This window comes from Orcinus orca, chromosome 1 (assembly GCF_937001465.1).
Source record: "Orcinus orca chromosome 1, mOrcOrc1.1, whole genome shotgun sequence".
NCBI classification, from domain to species: Eukaryota; Metazoa; Chordata; class Mammalia; order Artiodactyla; family Delphinidae; genus Orcinus; species Orcinus orca.
In genome coordinates, this window is record NC_064559.1 from 150,889,965 (window position 1) to 150,902,300 (window position 12,336).

Sequence of the window (12,336 nt, forward strand, 5' to 3'; positions counted from 1 at the left end):
AACTGTGGTATCCTTATCTCTAAAGCATCCTATACTCATGGTGTTATCTTCATTCTCATGGGTTTCACCTGGAATGTATTCTGACTAAATTTAAGTGTGGAATTCCCAATCAAATTTGATGGACATGAAGTGTGCTATTCTACTTAAAGAGAAAAGCTGTTATTGTGATACTCCTATTATGTGGGTATTTAATTCTATTTAGTTTGGACAACATTGAGAAAATGAAGAAGTAATTTTCCCATGAACGTCATTAGTAGGAAATTAGAATATTAAGAGATACCTGCAGAACCATCAGTGTCATTATGTTATACCTTTTCTCTAAATATATTTCAAAACAGTGATGAAAGTCATTTTTTCATTTATCTTATTTCATATCTTATGATCTCAACAGCAATAACTGCGATAGTCTTTACTTTTCAAAAACAATCCCTTTTAGTCTTTCTCTCAAAAATTTTCACATGGTTTAACTTATTCAAATAGAATATTTTGGGGGTAATAGTATTTTACCAAAAGTGGTTTCAAACTATAGCTTCCAATGTGTTTTCCTCCCATTTATACATCTTTCTATATATGGCCATTGCTAATAATGAGTACATTGTATTGTACCATAGATCAGAAGGAAAATTTTCCAAATATATCCCCAAATGCTAAAACTAAGCAGTTTTTTTCATATTAATATGAATCTCAGTTTCATGGTTCAAAAAATGACTATCAAAACACTCTAGGCGGGCTTCCATAGTGGCGTAGTGGGTGAGAGTCCACCTGCCGATGCAGGGGACACGGGTTCGTGCCCCAGTCCGGGCAGATCCCACATGCCGCGGAGTGGCTGGGCCCGTGAGCCATGGCCGCTGAGCCTGCACGTCCAGAGCCTGTGCTCTGCAACAGGAGAGGCCACAACAGTCAGAGGCCCGCGTACTGCCAAAAACAACAACAACAACAACAACAAAAAAAAAACACTCTAGGCAGTTGAGTGTCTGCCAGGGCAAATCATTGCAACCAACTAACATTTGTCAGTGACTAAGATATACATTTGGAGTTGACTCTGAGCAAATGTGCATAATGCCAGAAGGAGGCAGTTTCTGTAGCAGAGTTTCTCATATAATATTCTGAGACAAACTTCCACAGAGCACCCAAGAAGCTTACTAGAAATGGAAATTTTCTGTGCCCCACCAGCCCTACTGAATCAAAATCCTTGAGGTATACGGCCTGGAATTATGCATTTATGATAAGTCCTCATTGAATCTCAGGACTCCTTTTGCAGAGGGTTACTGTTCATCCCTCTGGAACTCTCTGAAATTAGAGTTAATAAGCAAATAAAAATCCCTGATTATTTTATAACTAACCATGCTTATCTGAATATGAGTCTACAGATTTTATTGTTGGAGGGTTGGGAAAAGAGGTGAGAAATAGGAGTACAAGGGAAGTAATATTTTTAGCAGTGAGCACTAAGAAAAGAAAAGGTAGAGTCAATCTGTCAAACAAGCAAGGCACCCAGCCTGGCAATGCAGCCTACTTTCAAGCCCCCAGAAACAACATATCTCTAAACTTATGTCTCCAATGGGGATACAATTGAACACAAGCTGCCATATGGATTTTCATGGGCCTATTCTCCATGTATAATCCTCACTATTTTTTGCATTCACACTTTCTTTTCTATCTTTTTATCTCTCTGACTTTAGTTCATTGTCACTTACTATGTAATCCGATTCTCTTTTTTTTCCTGGACAAGTGGGTACTTTAGACTGATAAAGGTCAAGTAAGGATGCAGATATTTGGAGAGAAATTGAATTGAAAGAAAGACACACCAACCAATGAGTCATCATCTAAAGGATTTGTGTGGAGAAAAGAATCCATATATAAAGCAGAAGGACAGAAATTAAGGAAACAGATGTCGAGAACTATGAAGGATCTGCCACAATTTCATGGTTGCTGGCAGAAGACAGAGACAAGGGGCAGTTTATTACTCATAGTGATAGCAGTAGCCAGAGTATTGTCTTACATCCGTTCCCCAAGCCCTAATTACTACAGGGTGATATGATGAGGGCTAGCTGATGCCTATACACACAGTGGGTTTGGTCATAGCTGAGGCTCCCTGAGCTTAGAAACTCGATTTTTTTTTTGTATAATGGCAGCAAGCAAACCTGCCCTTTGCCACAGAGGGAGAAATTATCTTTATTATACTGGACTGTAAACAAACCTGCCCTTTGCTCCATGGAGAGAACTACCTCTTCTATCTTCCAAGACTGTTCTCTATACAAACTTCCTTGAAAAGATTGTCAGGAACAAAAGCTGTCAGTGCCTCTGCTCACAAGATGTGCAGAAACACAAGAGACCCGTGGAGAATTGTCTTCCAACACAAAATGGAAGCAGGAAAGTTTGAAGCAGAGCCTAGAAACATTCCATCAGTTGAAAAGGGTGCTTCAGTGGCTTTTGCAGGGTTTTAGACACCTAAAAATCGGTAGAAAAGAAAACGTTGTTAACCAACTTTAACTTAAGAAGGAAAACCGGAAGGAAAAAGGGGAAAGTAAAAAAAAAAAAGGTTAAGGATGTGTTTATTATAGTCATAATACAGACTATGTTTATTAAGAACTAATTTCAGTTAAAGTACAATCATAAGTGGAAATGTTGGTGCCAACACAGTATTAAAAATATTAAGAAAATGGACTCAACAGGATTTTTTAAATGGTTTTAAACATTCAATGTTGTTTTCTGCTGCTTCTCAAATTATACCTCTGATAGCTCACATTTTCTTAAATGTGCCATGAAGAATTGTATTGAATACTGATTGATCAATTAAATTTACATCTCTTGAATCAATATTTTATGTAAGTTTGTTCAGACTTCTGGTCAAGATCTAAAATTTGCCTTAGTTTGGAATAATTTTATCACATGTATACCAGTGATAGTTAAGTAGCGTAGGTGTGTGAGTGTAAGTGTGTATGTTCCTGTTTATGAGGAAATTTGGAAAGTATTAATTTTGTGATTTTACCCCTTTAGAAGCACTATCCATGGACTTTACTGAACTGATTTCCCAAAGGAAATTAGCCAAAACCTACTGAACAAACTTTAGTTTGTCAAAACCCAAACTTGAGCACAGTGCTCTATAACAAACACAAACTTCACTTCCCAGGATAACCTGAAGGTTCCCTGAAGATAGAGTTATGTCAGGTTCAAGACAGCCCTTCTTTTCATGGTTATTAATCAATATTGATGGTGCATGTAAAATTGCAGTAGCTTTGTGAGTTATAATTTGAAGAGAAACTTTGTCCCTGTTCCCAAATGGGGTTCAAGATGAAATGTAATAAATTTTCATAAGCTCTGGTTAACTCAGTTATTCCATAAGTCAATTTGAGGAAGAGATTTAGGTTCCCTGTAAGTTAGAAATGTTTAATGTTTTAGTATTCATCTAATACCTTTGCCACATTCACTATATGTATATATCTCATACATATAATAAATATCATATTTTGCCACACACTTTATACTTATAGCACTTTCATGTGGATTTCTATTTAATTTAATTAAACAGCACTTTAGTGAAATGATTGGCATATTTGACTTATTTTGTATAGATTGGACTAGGTTGATTGAATAAATAAGTTCATTTTGAGTTATTTACAGAAAGCCTTACTATAGATAGTAAGGTTTTATACAAAAGCTTGTTTCTGAGTAGGGAGATTTTGTAGGTGATTATTCTCCTTGTTTTTCTCTGTATTTTCTCTTATTCATTTGTATATGAATATAATATATTCATGAATTTATGATATAATATAGCTATAATAAACATATGAATATGTACATTTCTTTATATATTTGCATATATATGTATAGACACACACCTGCACACAATTGGACACGAAATATATTACATACTTACATATATATTACACATTCTTACATATGTATGTATATATATACTTACATATATATTACGTATGTAAGTATGTATATATATTTCTTATCAAATTGAAAAACAAACTAAAAAATGAAAAGGAATCATGACAGTTATCATAAACAGACCTTAAGAAATTAATACACATACACACACATAACACGAGAGAAAAAAATTTAAACCAGTTGGTTAGCTAAGCCAGAGGGAGCTAGTGGATTGGAGTTGGATAGATTCTCTGTCTTATTTGCATTTGTATTCCATCCCTGGAAGCAGCCTAGAGGATATTAGTCCCATAATTTTTATTGTTAATTAAAAAGTGGAAGAATGAATGTCCAGAAAGTCCATGGGTTCAAATAAACTGGGAAAAACAGGAAAAGAGAGACCAGGGTCTAAAAAAATCAGTAAAGTTGATTCATGGAAGCCAAATCTAGAATCTGGAAAATGTAGATGGTATCATAGACTAATCAAATAACAAAGATCTCTATAGGGAAGCAGAATCCCAGATTTAGAAATCAGGAAAGCCTGCAAGACCTCACGCTTCAAAATGAATATTGCTGGTAAAAGGGGCAGGATTCTTTGATCTTGTGACAGGTTGTATTTTCTCCATTCTATTTATATGTACTTTTTCAGTTAAGAGTAACTCTTTTAGAAATACGGACCTTATAGACAGGTTTAACTTATTTGAACTCTTGTTCTATAATTTACTGGACTTTGAGACCTTGGGAAACCACTTTACCTCTCTGAGTCTCAATTTCCAATTCTGTAAATTTGGGGCAATAATAGATAATTTTCAGGGTTTGGGTAAGGATTAAATGAGATAATATACATATAGCACCTATCACAGTGACTGGCCCACCGTTGGCAATTGAAAAAATATACATCTCTCTCTGCACATATTTACTCTAGAATGTAAGCTCTATGTCTTAAGGGGTTTTCCTTTCCTTTGTACAATGATGTGTTCCCGTCACACAGAGTGGCACCAGGTTTATAGGAGGCACTCAAAAAATAGTTATCAGATGAATTATTTAAAAGATTAGCATTCACCAAGTGCATTACTCTACTAGGCAAAACAGGAAAGAGATAATTAGGTTTGTTCCACAATTATATATTTTTTTCTCCCAGAACAATAAGTGAATGGTATGTTGACTAACTTATTTCTGATACCATTTTTTTAACCAAAATTTTCAGGTGGATTCAATAAAAATAACCTGCCATTTATATAGTGCTTTCACCCAGAAGGAGAAAGCATTAATTCCATTTTTTTTACAGATAAGAAAATTGAAGTTTGATGAGATTAAAATACTTCATAACACCCCTGATTTTCAAGGGTGAAAAGACATGAACAAAGGAAAGTATTAATTAACCAGAAAAAATATAGAGTCAACTAGATTAAGGTAAAAAGAGGTCTAGATATTATTTCAGTTTTCGCTCATGTCAGTAAGATCATTCATTGTATTTGGTATCAGAAATTATTTTGCACACACAATTTCCAGTAAAATAAAATTGAGTACTTCTTCCTATGGTCAAACAGTAAAGATATTTCTGAGTGCACTGTGAACTAAGATTTTATCCAGTAAATCACAAGCACATATTTGTACATTACTTTGCATCTGATACATATTCATTTATGCAAATTTGCACTTTATCTTCCAATATAACTAGCTCCAAACATGTGGAATAGAATGTACCAATTAGTATAACTTATTACAATTGTATCAAAGCCTGAAATGAGAGGCCATCAGGGAGAGGTAAGAGGAGGAAGAAGATTCTAGCGAAGGGACCAGTTTTCTTAGGCTATTCATAAAGTTTTCTCCAAAACGTTGGGCAAGTTAGGCAGACACATCAGACTTAAGACTAGAAGAAATTGCAGACGACAAATAGATATCACCTTAAAAAAAGAGAAAAGCTCAGCATTCGGGGTTGGAATTGGACAAAGATACTACCATAGGACGAGAAGAAAAATGAGAGTTATTTGAATTCACAATCATCACCTAAGTTTTCACTTCTGGTTCCATTTTGTGCCCCTACCTTTATTTTCCATTTTCCTCATCTTTTTATACTGCTTATAATATAAGCTACTCTCATGTTTATAAATTTCTTGATAAGCTAATTAACACTTACCTGGAACAACTCAGGACATTAAAAACCACATATAGTTTTTCTTCTAAATGAAGTACTAGTTCATATGTGATAATGAAGATTTACTTCAGTATATCTACATTTATATATGTATTTATTTACCTATTTACTTATTGCTTACTATGATACTATTGAGGTCTTAGGGCCAGGGATATCAGTCTTCAAGGAGTTCAACATCTAAGAGAAGAGAAAGACAAAAGAGGAAAACATAGGCAGAACACTCTATGACATAAATCACAGCAAGATCCTTTTAGACTCACCTCCTAGAGAAATGGAAATAAAAACAAAAATAAATAAATGGGACTTAATGAAACTTAAAAGCTTTTGCACAGCTAAGGAAACCATAAACAAGACGAAAATACAACCCTCAGAATGGGAGAAAATATTTGCAAACGAATCAACGGACAAAGGATTAATCTCCAAAATATATAAACAGTTCATGCAGCTCAATATTAAAGAAACAAACAACCCAATCCAAAAATGGGCAGAAGATCTAAATAGACATTTCTCCAAAGAAGACATACAGATGGGCAAGAAGAACATGAAAACTGCTCAATATCACTAATTATTAGAGAAATGCAAATCAAAACTATAATGAGGTATCACCTCACACCAGTTAGAATGGGCATCATCAGAAAATCTAAAAACAACAAATGCTGGACAGGGTGTGGAGAACCCTCTTGCACTGTTGGTGGGAATGTAAATTGATACAGCCACTATGGAGAACAGTATGGAAGTTCCTTATAAAACTGAAAATAGAATTACCATATGATCCAGCAATCCCATTACTGGGCATATACCCTGAGAAAACCATAATTCAAAAAGACACATGCACCCCAATGTTCATTACAGTGCTATTTACAATAGCCAGGTCATGGAAGCAACCTAAATGCCCATCGAGAGACAAATGGATAAAGAAGATGTGGTACATATATATAATGGAATATTACTCAGTCATAAAAAGGAACAAAATTGAGTCATTTGTTGAGACGTGGATGGATCTAGAGACTGACATACAAAGTGAAGTAAGTCAGAAAGAGAAAAACAAGTATCGTATATTAATACATGTATGTGGAACCTAGAAAACTGGTACAGATGAACCGGTTTACAGGGCAGATGTTGAGAAACAGATGTAGAGAACAAACGTATGGACACCAAGGGGGGAAAGCCTCGGGGGGCTGGGGATGGTGGTGTGATGTATGACAATTGGGATTGACATGTATACACTGATGTGTATAAAATTGATGACTAATGAGAGCCTGCTGCATAAAAAAATAAATAAAAATAAAATTCAAAAATTCAAAAAAAAAAAAAAAGAACCATGAAGTTGTAGTAAAGTGTGGCAAGTACTTTGATAAACCAATCATAAGGTGCTATGCAAGGCCATTATAAAGACACCTTGGGGTATCAGTGAAAGCTTCCAAGAGGCCTTGGCCCTGATGGTGTCTGAAGGATAAAATTGAATTTGATAGATACTAAAAAAAAAAAACCAGGAAATAAAGGAGTGAGGGCTCCGTGGCAATAGCAGCAGCATTTGCTTAACCCCATAGGAATTAGGGGACAAGGCACTGCTGGATCTGTCAGGCTGCGGAGAGCTGAAGGAGACCAAAAAGGGAAACAGAAAGGAGGATGGGTAGTGTAGAGGAAGACAAGGCCAGATTCAATGGGAGTTCATGAGTTTTCATAGGCAGACATAGATCCAGTGCTTCACAGTCAAAGAAGAATAACTTCGAGATGATAAAACTATTCAGAGACACATCTGAATATTAAAGAAATGTATTTAAATATTTTTCTTCCCTACATCCATGGATTGTACTTGGAAGGTTTCTGTTTTGTCACTGCAAGGGTAAAGGAAAAAATTAAAATGACACTATTGAAAACAACTACAGCTAAGAGAGACATGAGGAACTAAGAAATTTGAAGGAAAATCCTTATGGATATTGAGCACTGAATATTAGAAACGTATGGATAATCACCCAGAAAACATTTTTAAATAAAACATTTCTACTCAATAGAACGACATAAATATCTACAAATTAAACCTTTTCTTTTCACCTTAGGACTTTCATGATATAAAAAGTACAGATTTAATTCTATGGTTTATATAATTCCTTAGTTGAAGCTAAACTATGTTATTAAACATGCAGTTAAGGAATACATGATTTCTTCTATTGAGGGAAACATAATTGGTCCTTTGTTTTAAATCTAAAACTTACACTTCAGTTAATGACTAGGGTGCCAAGGCTATTTTTACTTAATGAATCTGTTACCCAATTTAACTTAAATGTATTCTCTCATACTTTTATCAGAGGTTTTGAGAGGAGTTTTAGTGTTAAGGGTGTGTGAGTGATCTTTGACCCTTTTGTTCATAGAAAGTCAAAATGTATCTGCAGTAACCAAATGTGCATACTTTTATTATTCCTATTTTTTTCTAAAAGTGAAAGATGAAACAATTTTCTTGCTTTAGTACATGAGCAAGACTTTTTGCTAGAGGACAGTCTGTGTTTGTTTTGTTTGTCTTGTTCTTCCTAGGTTGGCACTTATTGTTTCAAAAAAAAAAAGATATTTTTCAAGTAATAGATATAATAGAGATTGACCATCAATTAGCAGTAAGAAAGCAATGTCTAAGAGTGAAAATGCTTTAGGCTGAAAATAATTCCACGCCAAACTGAAGAAAAGTGGTAAAGTCAGGAAAGAAATAACAAATATATTTGTCACACACTTTTGTGTGTGCTTTTGCTTCTGTGATGGTGTTCTCATCTAGATCCATGCTCTAGTAAGCTGCCCAAGGGTCAAACTCTGAAAACTTCAAGGTGCCTCCTTCTGAATATATTCTTCAAACTGATCTTGGAATTTGAAACAAACATAAAGCTTATAAACCCATATTTATTTAAGTCCAACTTTATTGGCAAATATCCTCAGCGAGCATGTATATCAAGCAAGATAATTTATGGAATTGAATTATTTTTTAATGGAACACTTGAGAGCAACGCAGAATTAATCTTCTTGGGTCTTTTCCACATCATCATGATTGAACTTCACAAGAATTGTCAAGTATTCTCATGTCTGCTCTTGCACATATGTGTGTGTTTTGTGTAAGTGTATGTGTGTGTTTGAAGGGAGTGAAGATTAGGGGAAATATATGGTAGAAATAGTATAAACAAAGACAATATGTAGAAGAGTTAGGGTAGGTAAATTTGGAAAAAGGGGTCAAACTGTTGGGAAACTTCCTTTGTACTTTAGAGCTTGCTTCCCCCATCTCCCCTCTTTCCTTCCTTCATTTTTGTATGCATTTTCTCTTTCTTTCTCACCATCAGTAGCCCATTGCTACATTTTTCTCATTATCTTTTTCTCTGTTTGTTTCTTCCCTTTCCTTTCCTCTTATTTCTACCCAAATGTATAAAAATACTAAACCAAAATTTAAAAAAACATTTATATAATGGGAATTAGCAATGAATTTCCTTGCCATCTTGGAAATATTTAAAATATACAGATTCCTGAATAACCACTCCCCAAATATACTGAATTATTCAGTCTTTATTATATTTACTTATAAATAAATGAATAAATATTTGAAAATTTACTAGGTGATTATAGTAAACATGTATGTTTAGAGATTATAGCATAATGAGTGTAAGAAAGGCTGAAGATCTGAATTCTATTTTTTAATGAATTAATTAATTAATTTTTTTGCGGTACACGGGCCTCTCACTTTTGTGGCCTCTCCCGTTGCGGAGCAACAGGCTCCAGACGCGCAGGCTCAGTGGCCATGGCGCACGGGTGCAGACGCTCTGCGGCATGTGGGATTTTCCGGGACCGGGGCACGAACCCATGTTCCCTGCATCGGCAGCGGCCTCTCAACCACTGCGCCACCAGGGAAGCCCTTTAATTTATTTGATTTATTTTTGGCTGCGCGTGGGCTTTCTCTAGTTGCGTCAAGCGGGGGCTACTCTTCTTTGCAGTGCGTGGGCTTCTCATTGTGGTGGCTTCTCTTGTTGCGGAGCACAGGGTCTAGGCACGCGAGCTTCGGTAGTTGTGGCTCACGGGCTCTAGAGCGCAGGCTCAGTAGTTGTGGTGCACGGGCTTAGTTGCTCCGTGGCATGTGGAATCTTCCCGGACCAGGGCTTGAACCTGTGTGCCTCTCCTTTGTGGGCGGATTCTTAACCCTGCGCTACCAGGGAAGCCCCTGAATTCTATTTTTAATTTAGTTACTTAACCTATTATACAACATTGGACAAAGTAGTTAAACTTCTTAGTATTAATTGCCTCATTTGTAAAATGAGGTAATCATGTCTATGGTATTCCCTCATTCTGAGATTCTGATGTGTTTCTCTGATACAACTATCTAAGTTTTTTAGGGACAGTGTAGATTCAACTGCAGGCAGACAGGAAGCAAAGGTTTAAAGCAACTGTTTGGCTTTAGTGTCAAATGATTCTAAATAATCTTATTCTTTTGGTTTGTAAATTCTTTGAGAAGTTATTAAGGATGATAATTTTGTTCTCTCATGCACTGTTGGCAAATTTGGGCAAACTATATTTTTAACTTTAAAATTGTAATTTCATGGAAAGAGTAAGTACAACAATGGAGAAATAAATTTCAGAGAATTTCGAAGTAAGGTTGCTGTTTATGCAGTGGAATATGACAGAGGGTAACAAAAACAGGATTTGAAACCAGACAAACATGATTTCTAATCCCAGCTCAGTCACTTGTTAACTATGGAGTACTGGGAAAATTAGTTAACCTCTCACAGGCTCAGTTTTCTTACATTAAAAAACAAAACAAAACAAAACAAAAAACTGGAGATAATTATACCTACCTTGAAGATTTCTTCTGAGAATTGTGTCATATGTAAAACAACAGTGCAACTAGCACAAAGCAACCTACATTGTAAGTAATAGTATTGATATATAGCACGCATCACACTGCCCTTTTTGTTTACATGTCAACCTTCCTTTGTGGCCTGTGAGCTCTCTGAAGAAGGGGACAACTCTTTGTGCTTGAGGCAGTATGCACATAGTTTTGAGGACAGGCTCTGCAGCTGGTCACCTTGGCTTTGAATTCTAGCTCTGCCACTTACTACTATGCCAGCTTGCTCAAATTATTAAGCTTTGTGTGTGTCAGTTTCTTCAACTATTAAGTGGGGACTGAGCATTTAACTAAGTTAAGGCATAAAGAAGGTTTAGTGCATATTAGTATTTTTTTTTTTCTTTTTTTGGCTGTGTTGGGTCTTCATTGCTGCGTGCAGGCTTTTCCCTGGTTGTGGCAAGTGGGGGCAACTCTTCGTTGCGGTGTGCAGGTTTCTCATTGCGGTGGCTGTTTTAGAGCACAGGCTCTAGGCATGTGGGCTTCAGTAATTGTGGCACATGGGCTCAGTAGCTGTAGCTCGTGGGCTCTAGAGAGCAGGTTTAGTAGTTGTGGCGCATGGGCTCAGCTGCTCCGTGGCATGTGGGATCTTCCCGGACAAGGGCTCGAACCCATGTCCCCCGCATTGGCAGGCTGTTTCTTAACCACTATGCCACCAGGGAAGCCCAGTACATATTATTTTAATTTCAGTACCTAACATATTGCCTGGTGATTCATGTCTATAGGTTGAATAAATAAATAAATATAATATAAGCACACATGGAATTTGAAAGTTGATAGTATTGTAAGATCACCCAAGTTCCTTCGTGTTATGGATGTATGCTTAGATAGCTTTTGAAATCAGATCACAGAGTTCACAGAAACACTCAAAATGGAATCCTGAAATCCTGATTCTAGGTCTGAGGCTATTTCATTATACCAGCCTGCCTCCATGTAAATCAAAATAAGATTTAATTATTTTCAGTAAACTCTGTAAACTTCAGAGTCTTTGAGAAAGATAGCCTAGTCTGAAGGGTAAGGAGACAGGATCACTGTGGGTAATGAGGAAAAGGTTTGAATAATGAGAATATACACAGGTGCTACCTGTCAGAATGGCTGTCACTGAAATAAAGTGAAGAACTGAGGGAATTAGGATTCCAGTGAATAGATAAAACAATCACAGTAAATAATCCTTGGGAATGATGCTGCACTCAAAATAGGTTTGTTCATACATTGTCTGAAATAAGAGATTTTGTTCAGTAGTGAATGTAATGAAGTCTCAGCAACCTACCTGCTTGCTCTACACAGTAAAGGTAACAGCAATGTAAAAACCCCCCAAAATAAAAACAACTCCCCCCAAAAAATGCCCGCTGTGCTGGGGGCATTAAACAGTTACAGTTTTCATAGGTAAAATGAAAGATGATAAAGTCCTATTTAGAACACTCTCTGTATATTCCAAGCT

At 36.1% G+C, this 12,336-nt stretch overlaps 1 protein-coding gene across 3 annotated transcripts in view; it reads left to right on the forward strand.

The window, feature by feature from the left end:
- The window catches only part of NEGR1 (neuronal growth regulator 1), a 909,422-nt gene that overhangs the window by 618,613 nt on the left and 278,473 nt on the right, over positions 1-12,336 (forward strand). The window lies entirely within an intron of this gene.